This window comes from Telopea speciosissima, chromosome 1, assembly GCF_018873765.1.
Source record: "Telopea speciosissima isolate NSW1024214 ecotype Mountain lineage chromosome 1, Tspe_v1, whole genome shotgun sequence".
NCBI lineage: Eukaryota > Viridiplantae > Streptophyta > Magnoliopsida > Proteales > Proteaceae > Telopea > Telopea speciosissima.
The window spans coordinates 55,776,627-55,790,140 of NC_057916.1; the positions used below are offsets into that span (position 1 = coordinate 55,776,627).

The window sequence follows — 13,514 nt, forward strand, 5'->3', positions numbered from 1 at the left end:
AAATCATGGTCTGTAGTGACATTTTGATCCGGAGCATTCCGTTTGCTCTCTGTGACTTGTATCTGTGGGATTTATGGGATTCGGTATTACCGTTTTCAGATCCGGTATAGCAAATCAGCAGTTTTGCTAGAATACTGCCAATCCTTTGAAGGACTGATTTGGGATGACTTTCAATTGGCATGGGCACATGGATTTGGGTTATTTTTAACCTCCTAAGGTCTTTCTTCATGTATGCATGTGTGTGTGTGTGTGTGTGTGTGCGATACATTAATTTAGACCTTAATACATCTTTACAACTTTAATACAATTCCAACACTTCAAAAGTACTTCAAGTCTTGGGCTCTATAGCTTTGTTTGAGTATTTTCTTCCATGAATCATTAAAGTGCTTGTGTATATAGATTCTTGAAATTAGGTGCTCCCCTCACTTATTGCCATGCTCTTGTAAAGGGCTTCTTATGCATCTAGAACAAGAGCTAGTACACAATTGGTTTATTTGTTATCATCAAAACCATGGTACGAAGGAGTATGTGAGGTCCTTTCCTCAACAAAGACTTCACATGCGCAAAAACACTACTCAAATTAAATCAATCTAATCCACTCACCTTGTTTTCTGACTTAGTGTAGATTCTTGGTAGAAATACCGAAACACACCATGTTCGTCCTTATCAGATGTCTTGTTTCTGCCCTATGTTCAAGTGTGAAAATATATCATTAATATCCCCAAAATATAGAGTCCCCCAAAAGTCCAAGTTTGGCCCCATATAAGGTCAAATCTAATCAAGCCGATTGATGAAAGCTAGTTGGTCACTTATACCTGCCAGTTAATGAGGTAGCAAGGTTGGATTTTTGGATTTTGACCTGGCGGTTGATCACCCTGTGTCGAACCAGCCGACCGCTAATGATCTACCGGTAAGTCCAAAAGCTGTATTTTAGCTTAGATTTGGTCCAACTCTTTCCCAAATTTAATTTGGCTCTATGGGGGTTGAAGAGCATCACTCTCACTTCCTTTTGAGCTTAATAAACCTAAGGTTCACCTCCAATACTTAGGAGTTTTGATTAAATCATTGATCATGACTTAAAACCTAGGTCATTTGACAAAATTCAGCAATATAGCTTGGGAATTAACCAGTAATGGTTAGAGGCTTTGCATGAGAGCTCAAAACCCTCAAGGAACTCACCCACATACCTCACATAAGCTCAACAATGGATTCCAATTGAAACCCAACCACACTCCCACAACCCTAGATCTTTAAACCCAAAAGAAATGGAGAAAGGAAGTTGAAGAACAAACATCTTACTTTAGGTTGAGTGTGGACAGCAAGGTTGTGCAGCCCAAGCTGCTTCCTTCCTTCCTTTTCTTCTCTTTTCTCCAATTTTGCTATGTCATAAATGGAGAAGTGAGGTCACTTTCCTATTTAGAGGCCAAGGCAACTAAGGCCTGTTTGGCTTGTGTTCTCAACTTAAAAATTACATTAAACTCCATTTAAGCCCAAGTGGGTTCACCACCTTGGCTCCACTTAGGGTATGGAACAAAGGTCATGGTCCACAACATGTGAGGACATAAGGGTGAAGGTCAAATCCCCACTGCACTAGGTCGCACAGCCACATCATTCCTTGGAGCTGTCGAAAACCTACAGACTGATCACTGCCGGTTGGTCTTGATTAGCCGACATTGATCAACCAACTACACAAAGTGGCTGATCAACTGGGCTTTTCCCCAATTTTCTCACTCATCTTCAAGGGTGTTAAGTAATGGTTAAACACTATAAAATGTGATGTCCTACCATGCTATTGTGTGACCAATCTTCATGGTTAGTGTGCTTACCATTAATCATCTGGGATCAACTGTTGTAGTCCAAATTTACCAATGTTATCAGTTGTAGGGGCAATACCTACACATCAAGTTCAAATTAGATTGGTTTGGGCACGAGTGTAACACCAGGATCTAATTGGGCCCTTAGTATCCCTATCTTCCAAGTTCCCAATGACCAATTGAGGCTCGAGATTAACTTTCAAAGAATCAAAACCATGTCATAACATCAATAGGATGACAAAAGCAGGGTAGGTTTGTAGGAAAGGAAGTGGGCATGGACATTTGTATGCACTTTGAAAGATAGTTCTCTACAATGTGTGTTATTAATAAAACCTGTTATGATCCCACTTTAAGGAGCCGAAAGAGCTAGGGACAAGCCTAAAATGGCCGTAGGAGAAGTGGTGAGGAAGGACATGCATAGCCTAGATCTTGTACCAAGTATGAGCTCGAATAGGGCCTATTGGAGGGCTAGGATCCATGTTGCAGACCCCATTTAGCTGAGATTCTCCTATCGTGCTGGGTTGGGCTTCTTCCCTCTTATTATCTTTCATCTAGCATATTGCATCTTTCATTTGGCATCCCACATTTTACATTTCTCTCTCTCTCTCTCTCTCTCTCTCTCTCTCTCTCTCTCTCTCTTTTGGGTGCTAGAACACAGCTTTCCTTGTTGTGTTTGGATCCATGTAGCCGAACCCCATTAAGTTGGGATAAGGCTGAGTTTGTTGTTGTTGTTGTAGTTACATTTAATCATTGTGAAACAAAACCTCTAATTTACAAACCGGAATCTGAAGAAAAAGAGATCTGTGAGAGACGGGGAAGGAGAAGAAGAGAAGACTGGACATTAGACTGCATGAGTTCTGTCGTCCAAGCCTGTGTGTCTTCATATTAAAACCATAATAGGATTACAAAAGGAATATAGCTCTCACCTAGCTAAGCCTAAAGCCTAATTACAATAGGAAATTGAGAACTTACTAAAATAGGAATTAGAATCACACTCAACTACTTAGTTAAGAACAATATCCCACGGTATAGACTTTAACACATTAAAATCAAGGAAATTTTATTTTTTTATATATGCACATGAAAACTGAAGATATTGTTGCACAAGATCAATGTACAAGTTTCACAGAATGATTTGATGAACCATAAGCCTTCGTCCTACTGCATCGCCCACCTGCTGTAAAGGAATTCTAGCCAGCGTAACCCAGAAAGTGCCAAGATAGAGCAAGCTTTCAATTATTTACCAGTAGCATACAACTGAGCTCAGCCAGTTGTTGATCCCACTTCATCTACTCCTGACAGATTAACAATGGAATATCAATTTCTGCAAAATCTAGAATATTGTACCTGGATCAGAGGAACACAGTTGCTGTGCTATACCTTTGGATTACCAATTGAGGAAGAATTTGGTTTTGCTTCCAACAATGTATCCGAGTTCCTTACTTCTGATTTCTCATTTGAGTAACTATAGGAGATAAAAGATGATCAATATCAGATAATGATTACAGTAAAGCACACATAGAATGTGAATTAGTTGATGCATGAGGATGGTAACAATAGTCACATATTGTTTTGAAAGATACTTGGAATTATTTTGTAAAAAGGCATGGCCAATTAGCTGATATAAACACAGGGGAGCAGGGACCCATAAGGCTATAATGTTGCATCCCACACAGGGGATCTACAGATACCCAGAATGGTAGGCCTCCTTAAATCAACAAATTCCTTTGCATTACCTCCTAACTATGGCTGATCATGCATAAATGGTTTACACATAAAATTGCTGATCTCAGATTAGGTCTTGCTAGAGGAGCTACCCTAAGTCAAGCCGACCCCAAGAACATTTACAGCTTCTGTATCCCACCATGGCTCATGGCAGGAGATGTCATCTATTATTGGATATAAAGAGATCTGTACAGAATATCCAAACATGATTGGATGACTGTGAACATCAGTTAGAATATCCTAACATGATTAGATGACACTGAATATCAGTTATATAGATTTTTTCCCCTTTTTTGGCGGATTATCCACCGTATATCCAAAGATTAGGATTTGCATACTTAGGACCATCAAAAGGTACCCACATTCTCACATACAAACCTCATGATAAAGTATACCAACAATTTCATTCAGAAGTACCCAATTGAAGGGGCTTAAGAGGGACCCCCAACTTCCTCATAGATAAATCTTGTTCGTGTAAGTGCAAAATATGTAAAGCCCAGATAAACAGTAGGTCAAAACCAAGAGCAATAGCAGAAAAATTGAGATATCTTTTAATAATCTCTTCATGTGTGGTTGGTTAAAATTTCATTTTATATGATAAAAAATTGTCCTTGTTACAGAGGTTAGTGCTTAATGGGCACTATGTCAGTGATGGTAATCATGTTGAATACTCACGTTGATAGTATGGTCACCCAGATTAGATCCACGCAGTCCACCCAAAGAAGCCTTTGTTCCAATGGAATCACACCATAGGTAATCAAGTGGGCAAAAGGCCAGAGCTTCCACCCTGCCTGTCAAGCAAACCACAGCAGGAAACAGATGTTAACCACAATATGTATGACATATATAAGTTAATAGTTAATATCAACTAGGTTATGCACTTGCCATTATTTTCCAAAGTTTTTTTTCAAACAAAAAGTGTTTAAAATAACAATATAAACTGAAGTCAACAGATTCTAGGGTTTCAATAGTCTGAGTGAGCCAACAAGGGGTGCCTCCACTTGTACAAAGGGTTAATTGGGCATAAAGGAATTCTATTAAGTCATTATTTTGTTAAGAGGTTCTGCATTTGAAGTATTCAGAACAGAAATAGACAGAGGGATGCCAGAAGTTTTTTCTTACAGTGAGCAAGGGCCAAAATGTTGCTTTCAGTTCACTAAAAATATTGACTGGAGATTCAAATCTTAAGAAGCCCAGTACTACATAGTATATGCTGTTCCAAACTCCTGCCCATGCAGTTTGATCAAAAGCAACCTTAGCAGGGACCACCCACCAGTCCTGGAAAGGAAAAAGAGCCTGGACAACAAAGGAATCTTCAGTCTTCCAAATAAAATCAACAAATAAGTTGAGATAAATACTCCAATGTAAATTATGGCAGTCACCTCACAGAACTGATAATACTAGTGAGAAAGGGAGCCATGTAGAGAAAATCCAACAAGGCCTGATCTGAACATTCGGCCTCTGTCAAATTCAAAAAGAGGTTTTCCTTCATAGCACTGCAAGTATAAGAAGAAAATAACAATAGATTACAAAAAAAATGTTAAAGAAAAAGAAGATAGCCAAGAAATAAGGTTCTCCTTCAAGATTAAATCAAACCTGTGCAATCCAGTCCCCCAGGGAGTAGACAACCCCACTTATCACCATCTTGGCCAAAACAGGATTTGTTTTCAGAGCTTCCTCGTAAGCAGTCCAGTTGTGCTGGGGGGCATATCTTAGTATCTCATAGAGAGTCCATCCCTAAGAAACGCATGGAAAAGAGAATGAGTTATCTCAACCTAAAAAAAAAAAGTGGTGGTGGTGGTGGGGGAGTTGGGGGGGGGGGGGGTTTCTTTATGATGGCACATGACGTGACATATTAGATCCAGATCCCAGTTTCTAGATATCAATGATCTTTATCTTCCACACAAGAAATTAATTCATCTTGCTAAACTCAGATAACACCTTTGAATCCTAATTTATAATGCCAAAATGAATAAGAACTCTTCACCATTAAACAGTATGAGGACTACGGACAGAAAGAAAATCCCAGAATCCATTTAAGCAAGGAAATCTGACAGCAACTAAGTAATGGTTCAATGCAATCAATCAAAACACAGCAGGAAGAAACAAATTGAATTCATTAGGCTAGGAGCAAACAACAAATAGCAAAAAGCAATTTCTTCTTAAATATATGTATGTAGATAAAAGTTATTCAGCCAAAATCATGAGCCCTTATTGAATTCTTACAGCACATCTGAAAAAAAAAAAAAAAAAAAAAACAAGGACAGCACAGTAGAACTCAGGCGCAATATAATCAAAATCATAAGAAAGACCCACAAGACCACAAAGGCAAAAAAAAATAAAAAAGTAAAAAAAACAATAACAGAACTTAGTCAAACATAGAATTGAAATTCCTCCAGTTCTGAGCTGAAGGGGACTCAGATTTGGGGCGAATGGGTGGAATGTACTTATAGTTTTAGAAAAGCAACCAAACTCATTCCAAAACCATATTCAATTAAAAAAAAAAAAAGAAACACCTGCCCCTTTCTACCCACCAGCAGTGGCAGTAGAAGTAGTAGTTCTAGTAGGAGTAAAAACAAGCTATGGACTCCAATGACCGGGATGGGGGGGGAGGGGGGAGAACTTCGACGAACTGTCTAATTTAAATAATTTAGTAAGAGAAAATTAGAAGAAGGAAAGGAATTCATACTCAACTGCGTATGTGAATAGCAATTATCAAGTATCAGCATTACCAGAAATCCAGAATTCAGACGACAGACAGAATTTAAAGTAGTCTACAAATTTCATTTCTAAAAAGGGAAAATCAAAAGACTAAAAGGGAGAAGAGATCACTCACATGCCAGTAATCACGATCGATTGTAAGCAATTTAGTGATGGCAAAAGTGCCCGCAGCAAGAACAATAGTGGTATTAATTGCTGCAACGATTAACCTATCAATGTCTTCTCCCTCTACCTTCTCCTCTGACGAAATAGAGGAAGAAGAGGAAAAGCACCCTCCAGCTCCTTCGAACGATAACCGGCCCTCCTTACCGAATCCACCGACCTGGTTTAAGCTCTCTCCTTCCCTTTCTCTGTCCATTCCAGCTACAACTCCATCTTGATAGTCCGTCGAATCACTGCTCTGTACCGGAATGACATCGAGATCTTCCGTAACTGAACCAACGACCCAACCTATTCTCTTTCCTTCCAAGAAGTTAGAATTAGCGGATTCGTGAGATTTGGAGAAGCTTTGCAGAGACGAACCACAGAGACCCTTTTCATGAAAACTGCATCTGGGCTTCGATTCTCTGATGGGTTTAGCGATGGGAAGAAATATCTGGGTTGTGACACTATTTACAGAAGCCATTGCTGGCTGAGTTCCGGAAGAACAAAGCGGCTGATAAGTCCTAAGAGCGAAATCAACCGACCTGGTTTCTCCAAACCAGAGAAGGGTACAGTTCTAAGTTTTTAAACGTAACTAAATTTACGTTAATCATTAATGAATAATCCTAATTAGTATTGATAACCTGTTAGAAAATCTGGAGCAGTCTTTTTATTTGCGGATTGAATGATGAATGCAGTCCACAAATTGGAACCTGAAATTTCTGCGGCATTGAACTAAACGTATATAGAAGGCCCTTTAGGAATGTGGATGAGAGGCTTTCACACAGAAAAATCCAGTCCCAAATCCCTCCAAGCATTCCAATTTCCTTTGGATTTTTTACGAGATTTCTTGTCCAATTCAAAAAATTGAGGTTCCTTTCTCAGAAATTAGTTACAGTTAGATAATGTAATAGGGCCAAGTTCAGGTTCATGGGAATCGACTTTGGTTTCAAAGAGAACACAATTGATGTAGGTCAGTCAACAAGGATCCACTCCCCACTGAACACAATTGACATCAACAAGCTATTGGCCATGCGGTTGGCCCAGAATATGTGTGGACGGACATTGAAGAAGCTCACATATCACGAAATAACACCTTTTTGAAATATCTCTTCTCCTCAATTGTGGATAATGGTTTGAACTCCTGTGAGCCATTCACATTTCACAAATCACAAGGCCTTGCTGGGCGAGGTTATCATACTCGTTTGTACTCTATTTTGGTTGTTATCTACGACTTGCTGACTTGCCTCCCATGTAAAAATGGTAGATCTAGGGATTTCTGCACTTCACTTGTTCGTTGTAATGACAAGACACCAAAGCACAATATCTAGATTTTAGATGGTATTAATGGTTAGGGAAAAAGATCTCTGTCACGGAGTGTGGCCTACACCAGCACTCCCATGAGTTTATCTCTCTGTGTTTACCTTGATCTTCAATTCTTGATAAATGCACAGTCAAAGGTTGCAGGGCATGCCAGAGTTTTCTTGAAAACTCAAAAAATAACTAATCTGACTTGCTTACAAACGAAAGAAATGTTCTTCACTTTGCCTCGGTCTCTCCAAGAACTTTGCTTCAAATAATTTCAGAAAGAAAAAGATTTAAAAGACTAAAGGCTATTTGATTAACTATTGAAAGGAAACTACAAGGAAATAAACTCAATTGACTCAATCAATTCTGTTGAATCAAGAGGAAGGAACAAAAAAATAAAGATAATAGAAAAGATAAACACATCTTGTGTAATTTGTTTATCGTCATTTGTTGTTGTCTTTCTTCTTCTTTGAATCTTCCTTTTATATTCCTTAGACTTTGCTTCAACGGTAACTTCCTGATAACTCATCCTTGAAACAGTCATAATTACCCACAACGTTAACTTCCTTTATTCAAATGTCCAAAATACCCTATGCGGTGGCAGTAGGCAGTCTGATGTATGCGATGATGTGCACGCGTCCAGATATTTGCTTTGTCGTTGGCATGGTGAGCCATTATCAAAGTAACCCAGGGCCAGCTCATTGGCAGACAATTAAGAGGATACTTCGATACCTACATGGCACTGTAGACCTCTCGCTCATCTTCAGTGATTCAGACTTGAGACTGAGAGGCTACAGTGATGCTGATTGGGCTAGTGATAGAGACGAGCGCAAGTCCACTTCGAGGTATGCGTTTGTCTTAGGAGGCGGGGCTGTCACTTGGAGTAGCAAGAAGCAGACCTGCATTGCCCTATCCACGATGGAGTCGGAGTATGTCACATGTTCGGCAGCAGTACAGGAGGCCGTTTGGCTCAGGAAGTTCTTGCAAAGACTTAGCATTTCTGCTCACTCAGACGACGCTGTGCTTATACACTGTGACAGCACGACAGCGCTTGCATTTGTGAAAGACCCCAAGTTCCATGGTAGAGCCAAGCACATTGACATATGGTATCACTACATTCAAGACATGGTAGCGCGAGGTGAAATGGTTCTGCAGCATATCTCCATTGGCAATATGTTGGCTGATCCGTTGACTAAGCCCATTGCTAGAGATGTTTTCCTAGTTCACATTAGGAACTTGAGACTCAGGCGGATCTGATATGTATTTGCTTAGAGAACACTTTGTTTGTGATGGACATTTATCTGTATTTCTCTTATATTTATTGATGAGCATATATTTGTTTGAGTAATCTTGTGTGTATACATTCATTGTTTGTAAAGATGTCACCAGGCTTAGAATTGACCCACTCATAAGGGTGATTCGCCTAGACGCTGAGGTGTAGTGAACGATATGAGTCCATGAGCATGTGTGCTCTATGGTGCCTTAGTTAGAGTTAAGATGAGACTTTTACTTGATCAAACTTGGAAGACACACCACACTTCCAAGTAGCCTGTTAAAAGCCAGATGTGAGGTTCTAGGTAGAAACCATGAGGGTGACTACGCTAGAGACTTAGGTTTGGCGCTTAGAGAAGCGACTAGACTAAGATCTGTATGGCGTTTATTTATTACGAGTGATATGCCCACCCTAGTGGGAGTTACGCCATAGCATGCATATCATACTACATGTGCTGATGACGATCGATTGTGAGAGTGACCTAATGGATCCTTGCTTCATCACTGTGTGAGCCACGTGGATTATATTATTCCCACAATATCCTTATTACTTGAGACGATGTCATGAAAAAGACACCCAATGATGTTACTTTGACGTTCTCCTTAGGACCATGGATGATGTGGTCCATCGGGAAGCAATTGGAAAAGCTGTTGGGGATATATGGATTGACATGAGGGGCTCAGGGAAAACCATTAGGTGTTACACTTTTGTTATGTGACTCATTGCCCGGGTGACGTGTCTTATTTGTGATCGACGCGGTCATGAGTACATTACATACCAAGGATTAACACTGCTCATCATGAGGGGTCGAGAGTGTTAGATCGGGTGTAAGTGGATCGTTTGGGGTATTTCGAGACTTTTGAGAGTGATGTACTATGTTGATTAGATGGAACGTTGATATAGTACTCCTACCTTGTACCATCTCGACAGGTCGCATGCCCCATTACCTGTATGGAGGATAACGCGGAATGAGAGAAACTTGAATGCATAATTAAATTTATGCACCCTATGTGGGCGAGTGGGAGATGTAAAACGTTGATGGGCTTTGGGCCCAACTTGATCGCCCACATGTGGGGGCTGATCGTAGGCCCAAGACTAGAGAGGGAGGAACGTTCACTTAAGTGATCGATTCCTTCCCCCCTTCTTATCCCTTGGATTAGATTCCTAGAGGGAATTGGATTAGTGGGGGAGCCCTAGGGGTTTAGCCTATAAATAAGTTATTTATCTCAAACCCTAAGTGAATGAACACAATTATAATATCTCTCCCTCTCTTTCAAATTCTGTGTTTTTCCTAGGTTTTCCATTTAGTTGCCTAGGGTTTTGTGGTGTGGAGTTCTCAAGTGGAGAAGCCTGTCATGATCGTGAACTACTCGTAACTGCAAGCCGCATTCGATCATCCCTTCCGTTGCGATTCCATTTGGTTCAGGTAATCCCTAAACCTCTGTGATTAATGGAATGCTAATATGCTAACACTTTTATTTCTAATTGCCAAGATTGTCAATCATTTTCAGAGGCCCTTTCGAAGTCAAGCCCTATATTGAATCAACCGATCATGATGGAGATGATTCCAAAGAAGATTATTCTTTAAAACACAAGAAGAGAAGTAAGATAGAAAAGAAACCAGCAACAATTCTGGCTACACCCACTTCCGTAGCTGATCGTACTCGGTCACAGCCACATAAACCCAAGCTGGAGGCTGAAGAAGCTGAGAGAATAACTAAATTAAGTCTCCAATCCATTTCCGAGTCTTCCAAGAGATCAGAAAAGAAAAGCTCTGAAGAATTGGCTACAACAAATCATCCAAAAGGATCAAGATCCCAAGCAACTCCTTCAAGTTTGAAGAAAAGAAAAATGTTAGAGGAACTCTCAGATTCAAATGAGCTTGATTCTTCAAGTTCAAAAACCAAGACTATATCACCCAGCCCTCAAAAAAAGCATTCCCTCTTTGGTAAGTAAGAACACAACACTTTATTCTTACTCTTGAGTGAACATCAAACCGATATGAACTCTTACTCCTTTTTTTTCTAAAGCTAGCTTGTTGTGACAGATCTTCATATGGATGAGATGCTCTCGAATCTGTATGCATTTGATGATGACCTTCCAAATGAAGAAACTTCAAATAAAAATCCCTCGGTCTTACTTATTCCCCCAACAGCTGCAGAGATTGAAAAGGCTCGTGAGGTGCTTTCTCTTATCGAAGGAACACTACAAGAAATTGGGCCTACGACGGCGTTTTTAAACGCCGCTATAAGTCCAAAAAATGCCGCCATATGATATAACGACGTTTATAAGTTGTGCCGCTAAAATGTCGGCAAAGGTACCGCCGTTTTTGTACAACGGCATTTTTTTTAGTGTGTCTGTGAATGTACCTTTTTCGCGGCGCTTTTTAATAAATGCCGGGAAAAATGTACTACAACAGTAGGTATTGAATTTCTATTCTTTTGCGGCGTTTTTCAATAAACGCCGAAAAAAGTGTATTACAACGGCATTTAAAAAGTGCCGTTATTGTTAACGGCGTTTGTAAAAAAACGCCGCTAAATGTATTTTTTTTTAAAAAAAAATATTTCTATATTCAATTCATTAACCTGTTTCAAAGATAATAGATTCATCATGTCACTTATTTTTATATCCAAACCAAATTCATATATAAAACAAAGATATACCTCACCAAATACCCTACCCATTTCAGATTCGATGTGCATCCACAAAGATGGGATGAAATAAGAGACTTAAGTAAATATATCCAAGTCATGTTAAAGTCTAATACATTTAAAAAGCAATGGACTGAAACAAAGATTAAGTGATCAATGGTCCAAATCAACCTCAAATCTGACCCATTTATAAGCAATACGCAGAAACAAGGACTTGAGCAAGTAATTATCCAAATCAATAGACTGAAACAGTGTGTCTTTTTATGCACAAATTCAAAATTCATCACAGATCATCTAAAAAGAATTCTGAGTTTGAGATGCTCAAGTCTAACTGATGCCTTAACACACTTGAGGGGATTGTAATCTAATAATTGATGGTATATCTCTAGCAGCCTAGAACTGTCATGAGATGGTAAGTTACAATGAATGTTCTGGTACAGAAACATGAAGCACATTAGGTAGTATGAGATCCAACACAAATACTTGTTAATGATTAGACAAACAATATCACAAGTATGGATGGTCAACTAAGTATAAGAATAGGTTAGAAATGAATATGTCTCTTGAAAAGTTGGTCTCAACTATATAAACTAACTTATTCCTTTTTAGCTATATCAAATCTAAAAGAATGATAAATGAAACACAATGTTAAACTAAGCATGACATAACACAGAGAAAATGAAATTTATGAACTAACAAAAAATAGAGTTTTAATTAATTGGATCCTTATCACCTTGCATCACACTTCTTTATACTAACAATGAAATATTACTCTTATAAAGTACTTAGGCCTTCACTCATAATCAAATGAAAACATGTTTTGCAACCACAGTACAGTTATAATTTCTTCTTCTTATAAAGATGATTACTTTAACCTTAGCATTTCAAGATTCTTAAATCATGTGGATGTACCTGAGGAGCACTGCCAAAAAGATCGACCGGAGTAGATTTGCACAGCAGGGTAAAGTCTACATCATCAACATTGACTTGAGCCATTTGAAGAGCTCTCTTTGCTGTCTCAACAACCAAACCCGTCAATCTATCTTTCCCTACCAAGACACAAGTCAAACCAAGAAATTCAATATTTTCATATGTAGACTATCATAACCTATAAAGTATCAAGTAAGCTTCCCCTTACCCAACAAAAAAACAAGTGAGCTTCCCAATGATTGTTCATTATGTAAAACATGAAAAAGAAAAAGAAAGAGGGAAGTCTGAATGATGGGTATCAACAGCCAGCAACATTCCCATAGTTATTTGAGATCTGAAGATTGTGAGGGTGAGGCTACCTGAAAGAACTCATCAATTAAGAATCCCTGAAAGATTTATATGACTGCATCAATGATTTCCTTCATTTGCCACAGAGCCAACAAACATTAGCCCAAGAATGAGGAGAAAAATGGATTGATGAGGTGTTGGATGGATCTCTCAAGTCGCTGGATGTGTGTGGTAGCAAGGGATGTTCTTTCATAGATGAAACAATGTGTGACAGAGCTTCAATCTTCCCTCTGTAGAATAAGAGGGAAATCTGGTCTAGCAAATGAAGTTGAAGCATACAACATGTCTAGGAAGAAGGTGACTAAGGTGATCAGCAAGTGCCTTGGAGATCTAAGGAAAGTACAAAAGCAAGGTGCATTTTCATCTCTCTTAGATAAAAACCATGACATTGTTGCCACGGTTAGTGTGCTAAAAGAAGTGGAAGCAATCACCGTCAGCATGTTCGAGTCCTTACTATCATTCTTAACTTGATCAAAGGCTATGCCGAGGCCTAATGGTTGGTCTTTAGTTTCCAAATTGATGAATAAGATTCCTGGGGCATGTGATAAGAAAGAAATGAAGAGATGTGGATTTGAGATGGTGGATGTCACAGTGGGCACCCTC

General features: G+C 39.2%; 1 pseudogene; it reads right to left on the reverse strand.

Moving 5' to 3' along the window:
* Window positions 1–2,989: 2,989 nt before the first annotated feature.
* LOC122663248 lies at window positions 2,990–6,978 on the reverse strand (annotated as a pseudogene).
* Between the last annotated feature and the right edge of the window lie 6,536 nt (window positions 6,979–13,514).